We start from the raw sequence: 15,401 nt of genomic DNA, 5'->3' as shown, positions 1-15,401 counted from the left end.
ACAAATGGAACTTGCCTTTAGCTTAAGTACCATTTTTGCAGCAGACGGGAATAAGTTCTGTTCCCATTGACTTTGTGAAATTCTCAGCAGCTTTGGCATGCATAAGGCAGCCCCAGCTCCCATGGGAGATTTCCTAGGTAGCAACTGATTTTTTTATGCTGAAATTGTGATTCCAGACCAGACCAGGGATCCAAACAACTAAAATTTTGAGAAATTCTGTTCTGAATCTGAACTTCTCAGCCACCATACTTAGTCTTTAGTATGATTTGTCCCCACATCTGAACAACTCTCTGCTTGGGAGAGGTTCAGATCCACACTTTGAATTTTTAGCCCACTTCTGTTTGTGGCTCTAAAGCCTTGCCTGCACTGGAGAAACTTATCAAAATAATTCCCATCAGGTCTGACTCTAGCTTAGCTGAACTAGTGAATATGGTGGGAGCCAATGTATGCAAGACTCCAGCATCTTGAACCTCTTTTTTTTTTTTAACCAGTCTATTTTTTCAACAGATTTAACTAAATTTGTGGCCAAAAACTTCCAGCCACCAATGCCCTTTTGTAGACTGTGTAGACCAGCTTTAACACCCCATCACCTGAACCAAAAGTTAGAAGCAATGAGAATTTGGGGATTAGTTTTTCCAGTGTAGACATGGAACCTTTCAACCCATATGTCCCCCAAACTCTACGCATACAGTACCATTGAAGCACTACCATCTTTGGAGTGGAGGGTGACAGCCATTTAGTGAGTGTGGAGAAATTCATGCAAAGGTCAGCCACGCTTTCTTTAAATGGGTGTAAAATTCAGTTGATTCTGTTAACACCAATGAGACAATAAAAATGTAGGCTGCTGTGTTTAGTTCCTGTTGTCAAATAGGACCGAGAAGTCTATTGTACAAACATCCTCTCTGCAACAAAAGGCTGGTAAAAGTTGAACCAGTGAAAGGAAGTGTAACTTCACACAGCATATAGTCTGCAGTAGGTCATGAATCATTTGCCCTTCACTTAAGAAATCTTGGCAAAACTAAAAGCTTAAGTAATGTAACTAAGAATATTTGGATTACACTTCAGAATCTGCAGTCGGAGCTTGATAGACCACAAATCTTTTGGGCAACACTGTAATGAAGATAACACCCAGTTTACACCAGAAAATGGGGGCACTGGGAGAAAATCAGTATCGTCTCTTTCATCAAAAAAGATAACTGAAGGATATTAAAGAGTTTGAAACAAAAATTCAAAGATTTTTTTAAATCACCAAACTCTTGTAAGATTTGAGAAAGTCGTACATATCGTTAGCACTATTCAACAAAATTTGACATAATTCTATCCAAGGAGATGTTAATGTGGCAGCCTGTATTGCTATATAAAGTGCTTCCTGTCAGTCTGAGCCAAATAATAGTTGGAAATTAAACAAATAAATACTTTTACTGGTAATGGGCTTGTTCAGCAACAACAGACTTAATCCTTTGTTCAACCAGAACCTGATACTGTAGTTGGTAATGAGGCCAAATTCCCATTGATCTTGATGGGACTTTGACCTAAAAAAGGATAGCAGGTTTGGACCCTTAAGGGACCTAATTAATCAAAGCAAAATTACTGTGAATGCATACAGCTTCATAGGAAAAAAACCTGAAAATTTGAAATTGAAAATTAAGGGAAAGATCCTCAGGTGGTGTAAATTATCATAGTTCCATTTACTTCAATGGAGCTATGACAATCGATGCCCACTATAGATCTACCCTTAAGACTCACTGTGAGATGCAAAATATACCTCAACCCCCACTACAAAACAAACATTCCTGTGGTTATATGCTATATCCAGACTATACCAAAACTAGATACCTAAAATACTACGCTGGACCATTGGCCTGGAAATAGACTAAAGGGATGAGAATCATAGAATATCAGGGTTGGAAGGGACCTCAGGAGGTCATCTAGTCCAACCCCCTGCTCCAAGCAGGACCAATCCCCAACTAAATCATCCCAGCCAGGGCTTTGTCAAGCCTGACCTTAAAAACTTCTAAGGAAGGAGATTCCACCACCTCCCTAGGTAATGCATTCCAGTGTTTCACCACCCTCCTAGTGAAGAAGTTTTTCCTAATATCCAACCTAAACCTCCTCCACTGCAACTTGAGACCATTACTCCTTGTTTTGTCATCAGCTACCACTGAGAACAGTCTACATCCATCCTCTTTGAAACCCCCATTCAGGTAGTTGAAAGCAGCTATCAAATCCCCCCTCATTCTTCTCTTCCGCAGACTAAACAATCCCAGTTCCCTCAGCCTCTCCTCATAAGTCATGTGTTCCAATCCCCTAATCATTTTTGTTGCCCTCCGTTGGACTCTTTCCAATTTTTCCACATCCTTCTTGTAGTGTGGGGCCCAAAATTAGACACAGTACTCCAGATGAGGCCTCACCAATGTCGAATAGAGGGGAACGATCACGTCCCTCGATCTGCTGGCAGTGCCCCTACATATACATCCCAAAATGCCATTGGCCGTCTTGGCAACAAGGGCACACTGTTGACTCATATCCAGCTTCTCGTCCACTGTAACCCCAGGTCCTTTTCCGCAGAACTGCTGCCGAGCCATTCGGTCCCTAGTCTGTAGCGGTGCATGGGATTCTTCCGTCCTAAGTGCAGGACTCTGCACTTGTCCTTGTTGAAACTCATTAGATTTCTTTCAGAGTAACAGCCGTGTTAGTCTGTATTCGCAAAAAGAAAAGGAGGACTTGTGGCACCTTAGAGACTAACCAATTTATAAATTGGTTAGTCTCTAAGGTGCCACAAGTCCTCCTTTTCTTTTTTCATTAGATTTCTTTTGGCCCAATCCTCTAATTTGTCTAGGGCCCTCTGTATCCTATCCCTACCCTCCAGCGTATCTACCTCTCCTCCCAGTTTTGTGTCATCTGCAAACTTGCTGAGGGTGCAATCCACACCATCCTCCAGATCATTTATGAAAATATTGAACAAAACCGGCCCAAGGACCATCCCTTGGGGCACTCCACTTGATACCGGCTGCCAACTAGACATGGAGCCATTGATCACTACCCGTTGAGCCCAACAATCTTGCCAATTTTCTATCCACCTTATAGTCCATTCATCCAGCCCATCCTTCTTTAACTTGCTGGCAAGAATACTGTGGGAGACAGTGTCAAAAGCTTTGCTAAAGTCAAGGAACAACATATCCACTGCGCTCCCCTCATCCACAGAGCCAGTTATCTCATCATAGAAGGCAATTAGTTTAGTCAGGCATGACTTGGCCTTGGTGAATCCATGCTGACTGTTCCTGATCACTTTCCTCTCCTCTAAGTGCTTCAGAATTGATTCCTTGAGGACCAGGTGAGGCTGACTGGCCTGTAGTTCCCAGGATCCTCCTTCTTCCCTTTTTTAAAGATGGGCACTACATTAGTCTTTTTCCAGTCGTCTGGGACTTCCCCCAGTCGCCATGAGTTTTCAAAGATAATGGCCAATGGCTCTGCAATCACATCCGCCAACTCCTTTAGCACTCTCGGATGCAGCGCATCCGGCCCCATGGACTTGTGCTCGTCCAGCTTTTCTAAATAGTCCCGAACCACTTCTTTCTCCACAGAGGGCTGGTCATCTCCTCCCCATGCTGTGCTGACCAGTGCAGTAGTCTGGGAGCTGACCTTGTTCGTGAAGACAGAGGCAAAAAAAGCATTGAGTACAATAGCTTTTTCCAATCCTCTATCACTAGGTTGCCTCCCTCATTCAGTAAGGGGCCCACACTTTCCTTGACTTTCTTCTTGTTGCTAACATACCTGAAGAAACCCTTATGAGGCCCATATATAGTTAGACAGGAAAAAGAGAATGGAAAGGTGATTTTTCCAGTGTATCAACAAACTTTCCTAATAGCAAATTTTGTTTATTTTGTATAAGATGTAAAATAGGTCTTATACAACACCACAAAAAGCAGTTTCATACACTCTTGAGGCTATTCTTTTTTGTGTTTTGTCACTTATGGTTGGTTCATATGTTGTGGTCATGCCTTTTTTTTTTTTCACCTGTTGGAGCACTATTTATTAGTATTATCTCCAGTGCAGCAGCACCTTGGATCTAGACCAGGAACCCATAGTGCTAGGTCTGTACAGCAGATGGTCCCTTCTCCAAACACCTTACAATCTAAGATGAGGCAACAGATAGATTTATGGGGGAGGACAAGGAAACAATGAGGCTAGGCAGTGGGTTGCTAGGGCTAGATGGGGTTCAACCCTCTCAAGCCTGAACCATCCCGCTGCCTGCATGCAAAGCCCAGCTCCACAGGCAAAGACCCATCTCTGGCAATGCTGGGGCCAGCTCGGTGCTGAGTTGCTTGGCTGGCCAGCAGCACGATGAGCAGAGAGAGTCCCTGGAACCCAGTGGTGAGGCTAAACCACAAGGCCTCAGCATGGTGCTGCAGACAGAGTCCATGCCGAGTGTGGCCAGCACCCAGCAAGTGAACTCCATCCCTGGTACAGCAATAGCAAGTCCATCCCTCCCCAGTGCCTGCAGCCGTAGCTGGAGCCAGCAAGGGAGGGAGGAGAGCAACCAAGACAGAGGGAGGAGACGGGGAATGGGCTGGGAAGGAGGGAGCCATATACAACCACCTGTGGCCACTGGCACTGCTGCAAGCTCCCTGCGTTCCTAGCCCCTCCACAGCCCCTACTCCAACTCCCCCCCATGCCATAGACCCCCCCCCAATAACCTATCCCCACACCTCCACCCAACTCCCAACTAATGCCCCCAGCTCCCCAACCACCGCTTAAACCTATCCAACCCCCTGCTACTCTGTCCCCAAATAAACACACCCCAACTCCCCAAATGAACCAAAGTGCACAAAACCTCCTCCTGCCACAGGCCCCACCTTCCTGCCACTCTAACCCCCATCTCCCGAAATAAACTCTCCCCCAGGTGAAGCTGAACACCCTGATAAAACCCTCCCTCCACTCCCCAAAGCCCACCTCCCCAACCCCTAATCCTCCCCTGCCACTGCTCACCATCCCTCCAAGCCCAATCCCCCAGTAACCCACCTCTTAAAACTTTCCCAATTCCCACACCATCTCCCTCTTCACCCCTGCCCGCTGCAGTGCTCCACCACTGCTTGGTCCCCCCAAGGTCCCTCTCCTGTTCTCAACACCCAAGTCCATCTGCCCTACAGATCAGCCCAAATGCCCCCAGCTCCTACTGTGGGGCTGGTGACTTTTTCCCTTTTCTCTCCCCTCCTCTTCCTTGTCTTCTTGGGGTGATACGAAGGCTTTTACTTCCCTTTTATGGACACCCAGCCAGCCAATTAGCTGTAAAATCCCTCTTGGTAGCTGTTCTCTGCTTGCTTTACCTGTAAAGGGTTAAAAAGTCCCCCACGAAAAGAAAAGGAAGTAGGCACCTGACCAAAAGAGCCAATGGAAAGGCTAGAACTTTCTAAAATTGGGAAAGAAACTTTCCCTTTGTCTGTTGTTCTCCAGAGAAGGAGACATGGAGCAGCAATGCAATGATCAGGAATGCTGTGTAAGGTTTGAACCATGTATGAACATTTATCTTCCATACCTAAAAGGAATCATTGGGACAGGGAATGTTTAAATAGACATGATCAGGCTTGTAGATCTCCTCTGTGCTAATCCCCAGGTGCTGTTGTTTGCTGGACTCCAAGAAAGCTATTCTTGGTACTTAATTTTTGGAATTGCTCTTTTAAAAGCCTAAGCTCCAGATGTATTTTCTTCCTTTGTGTTTTTAATTAAGTTTAACTTTTTTAAGAACAGGATTGGAATTTTGGTGCCCTAAGAGGTTTGTGCATATATTATTTAACTAGCTGGTGGCAACAGCTAATTTTCTTTGTTTTCTTTCTCAGCGCTTCCCTGGAGTGGGGGGTGAAAGGGCTTGAGGGTACCCCACAGGGAGGAATTCCCAAGTGCACCTTCCTGAGTCCAAGGGGGGTTTTGCATTTGAGTGGTGGCAATGTTTACCAACCCGAGGTCAGAGAAAAGCTGTAACCTTGGGAGTTAATACAAGCCTGGTGTGGCAAGTATTAATTTTTAAAATCCTTGCGGGCCCCCACCTTCTGCAATCAAAGTGCTGGCCTGGGGATTCAGCTCTGACACGTCCAGCCCCCACCCCCGATTCAGAGGAGCCCACTACAGCAAATATGCAAGTGGTGAGAGCCAATAGGCCAGAATGGGGAGCCAGGCCCATTCCCAGAGAACAGAAGCTGCCTCTGCAGGTGAGTGTGTGGCAGTCTCATTCCCCAGCTGTCCCCTCCCCTGAGCCTGCCCTCTGCACTGTGCTGCAGTAAAGACAGCAATCCTCTGGAAAGCAGGGCCTGATGGTTTTACTCAGCCCCCAGGGAGAATATTTTTACTTATGCTTAAGACAATGAGACAGTATTTGTCACCATGAAAGGCAGGGGTCTCTGTACACCAACAACCTAACTGTTAAGTTTTCATTTATTTTATAAATTGTAGCTCATATTGAAGCTGAACACCTTATTTGATCAAAAAGCGGTCCATTTACACATTGTAGATGTGAACAAAAATGTAAAAACAGTTAAATGTAAGTTAAAAAGCTTTTACCTGTGCTTTTACCTGCAACATTGCATTAAAATCCATGTGTCCCTTCTCAGCTGGAAACTGGCTGAGAATGTGTAAAACAGCATTGTTTCATTTAGACCCAATCCTTCAGTGTGCTCTGTGCCCACATGATGCTCATTGCAGGACCAAGACCAGAGATTATACATCCTAAAATAGCATCTGCCTTTGCCAATAATCTTATATTGTGTTCATAGTTCATTATATCTTCCATGTCTTTTTCTGCATTCCTACTTCTGAAAAGAAGTCTCCCATTGTATATCTATTTGGATTATATTTTTTTCCTAGTGTATTAGTTTACATCTATCTACTGCATATGAAATCACCTCCATTTATATCTGTCTCTCTCAGCTTGTTTTGCAATTCTGATCTATTCTCTCAGATCTTTACTAGTCTTCCTAGCATAGTATCTTCCTCAAATTTAAATCAATCAATCAGGAATTTATCAGTCTGAAGTTTACCACCAGACTATTAATGAGTATAGTACACTGAAAAGTAAAAGTCCACCAGGTTGATCTTTGAAGGACACCATTTCTTCCTCCAATTTTTGTAATGCTACCCTGTCAATAATCACTGGCTGCTAGTTATCTGTTGGCAAACTAGTAACCCATATTATGGTATTTCTATTCATAGAGCATTTTTTTCAGCTCCTTAAACTTTATGTGATACTATATCAAAAGCTTTGTTGATAACACAATAAAATTTTATTCAGCAGGGCGCAAGACCTCAGCTGCACTGAGTTTACACTTGGTACAGTTGAGGAGTGGGATGAGGGGTAGCAATAGCTTTAAGCCACCTTCCCATTCCCCTGTTTCTGGGTCAGCTAGGTGTCAAAGTGGCCCCTAGGGTGTCAAAGTGGCTGCTTTAAGGACTATTCTAAATTACGCTAGCGGCAGCCAGATGCTGTGCCTGCCCAAGATTGGGTGAGTACTGTGCACTCTGCCCCACTCCTTCTTGGCCATACCTCGCCACCTTCAACATGCTCCCTACATGGAAGTGAGGGGGAGCAAGAGATGTATAGCTGGCTACGCACCACTCAAGGTTTCCCCTGCATCGGGGGGGAATCCTTGGTTGTTTTTTGCTAGCCCCAAAGCTATATTTTATTGTATATCTGACATATTTGTTTTATGAACCCGTGTTGCTTATCACTTACCACATCCCTTTCCCTTGTGAGAACTTTTACAAATATCTGTGTGGATTGGATTCATTTACACTGATAACAGACCATAAACCACTTGTAACCCTCAGCAGTGGAAAAGACCTGGATCAAGCACTAATGAGATGCCAACTTTTATTGAGAAGGATAATGTGATTTAACTTACTTTTTTATTTGAATAATAGCTGAGATTGTAATTCAATCACATGTTTCCAGGAGCTGGGACTCTGAAAACAATCACCAAATATCACAAGGCTCATGATAAAATCATAAGAGTTGGTGACTCTTTAGTCCCCAGACAGAGGACACATCCAATATTAAAATTAAAGCAGAGGTTACACTTTATTTTAGTAAGAATTGGCACTAAATTATCAAAATTAGTTTGTTCTTATTTTCATGTGTCACAAACATTACAAGTTGCAGTTCCTTGCTGGATCACTAGATGGTATATGAGCTCACTGTAAGGAACCTGAGCTGTCAAGGAAGCTCTAGTTAGAATTTAGGCAATGCTACAGTATCTGTCTTTATTGCCCTGGATCAGACACACCTAACTTGTGTTTAACTGCAAAGGAAATCCATCCAAAATTGTTCCTGACAATTACCACTAGAAGTGACTCAGCCCTGGTCTACGCTACAGGGTTAGGTCGAATTTAGTCCCGTTAGGTCGATTTTATAACTAATGCGGCTACGTAAGCAACCTCGTTCCGTCGACCTAAAAGGCTCTTAAGATCAATTTCTGTACTCCTCCCCGGTGAGGAGAGTAGCGCTAAAATCGACCTTGCTGGGTTGAATTTGGGGTAGTGCGGATGCAAATCAACGTTATTGGCCTCCGGGAGCTATCCCAGAGTGCTCCAATGTGATCTCTCTGGACAGCACTTTCAACCCTGATGCACTAGGTACATCAGGTACACAGGAAAAGCCCCGGGAACTTCTGAATTTAATTTCCTGTTTGGTCAGCGTAGCGAGCTCAGCAGCACAGGTGACCATGCAGTCCCCCCAGAATCGCAAACAAGCTCCAGCATGTAGCGAACAGGAGACACTGGATCTGACTGCTGTATGGGGAGAAGAATCTCTGCAGGCAGCACTCCGATCAAAAAGAAGAAATGCTAATATATATGCCAAAATCGCACAGGGCATGATGGACAGAGGCTACAACAGGGACACACAGCAGTGCTGCGTGAAAGTCAAGAAGCTCAGGCAAGCCTACCAAAAGACAAAGGAGGCAAACGGTTGCTCTGGGTCAGAGCCCCATACATGCCGCTTCTATGATCAGCTGCATGGCATTCTCGGGGGGGGGGGAACCCTACCACTATTCCACCACTGTCCATGGACACCTGAAAAGGGGGAGTCTCACGCAACATGGAGGAGGATTTTGTGTATGAGGAAGAGGAGGAGGAGGAGAATGCGCAGCAGGCAAGCGGTGAATCCGTTCTCTCCGGCAGCCAGGACCTTTTCATCACCCTGGAGCCAACACCCTCCCAAGGCAGGATCCCAGACCCTGAAGGCGGAGAAGGCACCTCTGGTGAGTGCACATTTGTAACTACAGTACAGGGTTTAAAAGCAATTGTGTTTAATGTTTGATTTTTCCCTGAAGACTTCGGATGCATTCGCGGCAAGTACAGCTACTGGAAAAGTCTGTTAATGTGTCTGGGGATGGAGCGGGAGTCCTCCAGGAACATCTCCATGAAGCTCTCGTGGAGGTACTCTGAAAGCCTTTGCAGAAGGGTTCTGGGGAGGGCTGCCTTATTTCATCTCCACAGTAGGACACTTTACCACGCCAAGCAAGTAGCAAGTAGTCTGGAATCATTGCAGTACAAAGCATGGCAGCAAATGTTCCTGGGTTTTGGTCGCATTCAAGCAACATTCGGTCTTTATCTTTCTGTGTTAGCCTCAGGAGAGTGATATCATTCATGGTCACCTGGTTGAAATAGGGGAATTTTTGTAAGGGAACAGTGAAAGGACCCCGTTCATGCTGGGCTATTTGCGCTTGGCTAAAAGGGATCATCCCATAGCCACGTGGCACGGGGAGCGGTGAAGGGATCATCCCAAATAGCCACGCGGAGAGGTATAGGGAGAGGTGTGCTGCACATCCACCCAAAAACCGCAGCCCCTCTTTTTAAATGGCAACCTAACCAGCATTGCTTGCTATGGGAAAGGAGGATCCTACAGTTTGAAAACATCCCCACATGTTATGAAGGCGTTAGAAGCCAAACCCACGTACCCTTTGGTTTACCATGGCTGCCTGGAAACTGAATTCTGTTGCCCAGCTGTGTGTGATGTGTCACCATACCGGCAGGCGCTCAATATAAAAGGCAAAATGCGACCTTGTACCTAAAGCACATGTGCTGTCTGCTGTGAATTGCTTGATTCACTATGAAAGAGTCTCCCTTTTGTTCTCAGAAATGTATCATCTTAAATTTTACTCTCCCTTTTTATCCCCCTGCAGGTGCAAATGTTTCTATGCTCCCCCTATCATCTCCGTCTCTGAGGTTATCACAGATTAGAAGGCGAAAAAAATGCACTCGCAATGACATGTTTTCCGAGCTCATGCAGTCCTCTTGCACTGATAGGGCACAGTTGAATGCAGGGAAGCATTCAGTGGCAGAGTCCAGGAAAGCATTAAGTGAGTGCGATGAGAAGAGGCAGGATGCAATGCTGAGGTTAATGGGGGAATCAAACGGACATGCTCAGGCGTCTGGTGGAGCTGCAGGAAAGCCAACAAGAGCACAGACCGCCACTGCATCCACTGTACAACCACCTGCCCTCCTCTCCCAGACGCCCAAGAACACGCGGGGGGGAGGTTCCGGGCACCCAGCCACTCTACTCCAGAGGATGGCCCAAGCAACAGAAGGCTGGCATTCAAACAGTTTTGATTTGTAGTGTGGCTACAATAAGAAATGTGCCCTTGTCCTTCCCTCCTCCCCGACCTGGGCTACCTTATCAGTTATCTCCCTTTTTTTTTTAATTAATAAAGAAAGAACGCATAGTTTCAAAACCATAGTGACTTTATTTCCTTTGCCAGTTGTGATCAAAGGGGGGAGGGTGGTTGGCTTACAGAGAATTAAAATCAACAAAGGGGCCAGGTTTGCATCAAGGAGAAACACACACATCTGTCAAACCGTAGCCCTGCCAGTCATGAAACTGGTTTTCAAAGCCTCTCTGATGCGCAGCGCACCTACCTTTGCTCTTCTAATCGCCCTGGTGTCTGGCTGTTCAAAATTGGCAGCTGGGCGATTTGCCTCAACCTCCCACCCCACCATAAATGTCTCCCGCTTACTCTCACAGATCTTATGGAGCACACTGCAAGCAGTAATAACAGTGGGAATATTGGTTGCGCTGAGGTCTAACCTAGTCAGCAAACAGTGCCAGCAAGCTTTTAAATGTGCAAAGGCACATTCTACCACCATTCTGCACTTGCTCAGCTTATAGTTGAACTGCTCCTTACTGCTGTCTAGGCTGCCTGTGTATGGCTTCATGAGCCATGGGAGCAAGGGGAAGGCTGGGTCTCCAAGGATAATTATTGGCATTTCAACATCCCCAACAATAATTTTCTGGTCTGGTAAGTAAGTCCCTTCTTGCAGCTGCTCAAACAGCCTAGAGTTCATAAAGATGCGAGCGTCATGCACCTTTCCCGGCCATCCCACATTGATGTCGGTGAAACGTCCCTTGTGATCCACAGTGCTTGCAGCACCATTGAAAAGTACCCCTTGTGGTTTATGTACTGGTTGGCAAGGTGGTCCGGTGCCAAGATAGGGATATATGTTGCGTTTATCACCCCACCACTGTTAGGGAAATCCACTGCAGCAAAGCCATCCACTATGACCTGCCCATTTCCCAGAGTCACTACCCTTGATAGCAGAACGTCAGTGATTGCATTGGCTACTTGCATCACATCAGTCCCCACAGTATATTTGCCCACTCCAAATTGATTCCCAACTGACCGGTAGCAGTCAGGCATTGCAAGCTTCCACAGGGTTATCGCCACTCACTTCTCAACTGTCAGGGCAGCTCTCATCCTGGTATTCCTGCGCTTCAGGGGGGGGGAAAGCAACTCACAGAGTTCCAGGAAAGTGGCCTTATGCATGCGAAAGTTTCGCAGCCACTGGGAATCATCCCATACTTGCAAGACTATGCGATCCCAGCAGTCTGTGCTTGTTTGCTGGGCCCGGAATTGGTGTTCAACTGTATCAACCAGCCCCACTTCTGCCATGATGTCCCAATTGCCACAGCCCATGCTTTCAGGAATGTGTGTGTCCATGTCCTCATCACAATTGTCCTCGTGCTGCCGTCTCTTAGCCAAGTTCTGCACATACTGCAGTATAATGTGTGAGGTGTTTACAATGCTCGCAACAGCAGCGGTGAGCTGAGCAGGCTCCATGCTTGCCGTGCTATGGCGTCTGCACAGGTAACCCAGGAAAAAAGGTGCGAAATGATTGTCTGCAGTTGCTTTCACGGAGGGAGTGGAGACTGATGACATGTACCCAAAACCACCCGCGACAATGTTTTTGCCCCATCAGGCATTGGGAGCTTAACCCAATGGGCAGCGGAGACTGCAGGAACTGTGGGATAGCTTCCCACAGTGCACCGCTCCTTGAGTCGATACTAGCCACGGTAGTGAGGATGTACTCCACCAACTTAATGCACTTAGTGGGGACACACACAATCAACTGTTTAAAATCGATTTCTAAAAATCAACTTCTATAAAATTGACCTAATTTCGTAGTGTAGACATACCCTCAGGTTGACACCCTAGCCCCACTGTAGTTAATGGCAAAACTCCCATTTAACTTCTGTGGAGCCAGGCTTTGCTCCTAGAACTCACAGGGCGTATCTACGTCATCATTTTAGCATTTTCCAGGAAAATACAGATCAGCATTTTAGTCTTCCAGACCATTTAAGACTGGAACAAGGTACTGAAACTTCTGTAAGAATCCAGCTACACAGTTAACTGCTGAGGTGTTTGCAAGGAGCTCAAACGGTTTCTATCAGACCACACTCACCAGAGCTGTGTGCTGGTGACCTTTCCACAGAGTTCTGGATCTTAACGAGACAGTAGTGGAAATATAGCCCTAGTGTTCTAACCAGTTCTGGGTGAAAGCCATATTACTTTCCATGCACATTGTTTGTATTTACACTACCAGGATACGTTATTTCTGAGCACTGCTATTGCACTATCACTGCAGTAGCAGCTCCATGCAATGACTTTAGGAAGGAAAATGAGAAGATGAAAAGCAGAAAGAGTGAGAGGAACATACAAAAAGAAAGAAGAAATGAACCGAATAAGCTTTAAAAAAAAATCTATGTTTCCATCCTGAAATTAAGACCAGACTAGCAACTGAGAAAAAAGGAAAACAATCTTGTTTCTAAAAAACAGTAATTCTTAAAAGGCTACCCGGGAGTGCCAGAAAATCTTGTTCTCCTGAGCTCTTGTTAACACCACACAAGTGAAATTAAAACCTTCCGACATAGAAGTGCTTTGGTAAAGAACAAACCAGCTGAGAAGCCTCTGAACTTCTTGTTTTACGAGTCAAATGGTTTTGTTGTTATTTTATAAAGCATTTATGGACATTTTCACACTGCTCCATTTGCTGAACATTCAAACGGCTCTTTTTTTTAATGATAGTGCTGCATGTAGCCATGATAATGAGGTTGTTTCAGTTTAAAGGTTTTAATTAAAGATTAAAACATCTGTGGATGGTTCACATGTTCTCACAGATTATTCATTCCTACAGCCTTTACTCAGGTGAGCAGCTCCATTGGCTTCACTAGGACCACTCAGATGAATAAGGATTGAAGATGCAAGTCCATACTCTGTACCTTGTGAGTGCTGTTTAGTGTACCAATCATAATTAGCTCACTGTTACCTTGTGTTCCCCCATCTGTTTGCTGTATCCATTTGTCTCTTGTCTTGTACGTAGATTCTAAACTCATTGAGACAAAGACTATCTTTTGGTTATGTGTGTGTACAGTCATAGGGATGATGCCTTCAGTACAAGGGTGGTGCTCCAGTGGTATAATGCCACTGTAGAGACTAATAGGCCACTCTGGCCCAATCCCCTGCAAACACAATAGGGAAAAATAAGGTGAGGACAGAGGACAGGAGACGTTGCTGGGATGCCTCTATTTGCACATCATCCGAGGCTGCATTTTTGGCCCCTCTGGCTATTGTATTTGGGTAAGTTAGAGCAGCCCTCTGCCTTCAACCTCCTTTAACTCTGTGTAGGCAGATCAGACTCATGAAGAACTGCACCAGAATCGGGCAATTGTAACAATGAGCTATAAGCAACTTTTGCACATCCACTCCTGATGTTACATGCTGTGCAGTTTATTTACACCACTGGATTTAGCCCAATATCTCTTGTCATAAAATAATAATACTTCGCACTAAAATAGTGCCTTTCTTCCGATGATCTCAACACCCCTTACAAAGGCAGCACCCCCATTTTACAGGAAAGGGGGGACTAAGGAACAGAGAGATTGAGTGATTTGCTTAATGTCACATGGTCACTGGCAGAGTGAGGAATAAATCCCATGTCTCCTAACTCACTGTTTCTTGCCTCAACCACTAGATTATTTCCCTCGTTAGACATATGGGAATCAAGTCTACTCTTGCATTGGTTTTGTAAAACTGGGGCTCTATTTACTTCTCTGGAGTTTCTTCACATTTACACTGGATTCTGAAAATAGAATCAGACCTTTAATATTCATGTAATTGAGAGCACACTTGGACACACACTGTATTAGAGTGTCCTCATATGGCAAGGAAAAGATAAATTGAAAATCAATCCTCCCCTCCGTCCACAAGCATCAGTTTGAGGGAGGTTCAGAGTAAATTCCTTCAGTCCCTAGACCTTTCTGTGTCTCCTTCACTGCTTGCTCTGCGCAGATTATTGCAACTCAAAGGTGGTCCCTGAGACAGAGGGGCCTGACCCACGGAAGTCTGCTGCAGGGGTCAGGGAGCTGGGTTCCCTGGGTCTAGACTGTACAGTGACTGAAGAGCTACTTTGTATCACCTCTACATTGGCACTCCCCTGCGTGGGAGTAAGAGGCCTGTACTCCCTCCTTGGGATTTAACCATTGAACAGCCCAGTGAAGAGCAAAATAAATAAATACATGTCAGAGTTTTTATTTAAATTCTTTCAGTTTTAAAATTAGTAACACGTGGAGGAAATTTGTTTCTTAAAAATATATATAGCTTGTAACCTGACAGAGTCCCTTGAAAGAGGAACAAACACATGGGTTTTAGAAGAGAGCTGGGCCAGAGAAAAATGCTCCAGCTTGGAGTCTAGTCCCTCATTCTTTGTGCACTCAAATTCCCCACTGGTACATCCATGACAGCTGAAACCATCTACTCAATGTGCAGCGACAGTCTAAAAAGCTAACAAAATGTTAGGAACTATTAGAAAAGGGATAGATAATATGACAGGAAATATCATAATACCACTACATACATCCATTGTATGCCCACACCTTGAATACTGTGTGTAGATGTGGTCACCCCATCTCAAAAAAATATACATTAGAATTGGAAAATGTACAGAAAAGGGCAACAAAAATTATTAGTGATGTGGAACAGCTTCCATATCAGAAGAGATTAAAAAGACTGGGACTTTTCCAGCTTGGAAAAGAGACGACTAAGGAGGGATATGATAGAGGTCTATAAAATCATGACTGG

The sequence above is a fragment of the Lepidochelys kempii genome, chromosome 3, assembly GCF_965140265.1.
Source record: "Lepidochelys kempii isolate rLepKem1 chromosome 3, rLepKem1.hap2, whole genome shotgun sequence".
Lineage (NCBI taxonomy): Eukaryota > Metazoa > Chordata > Testudines > Cheloniidae > Lepidochelys > Lepidochelys kempii.
The sequence above is the reverse complement of the archived record's forward strand: the minus strand, read 5'-3'. Positions refer to the sequence as shown.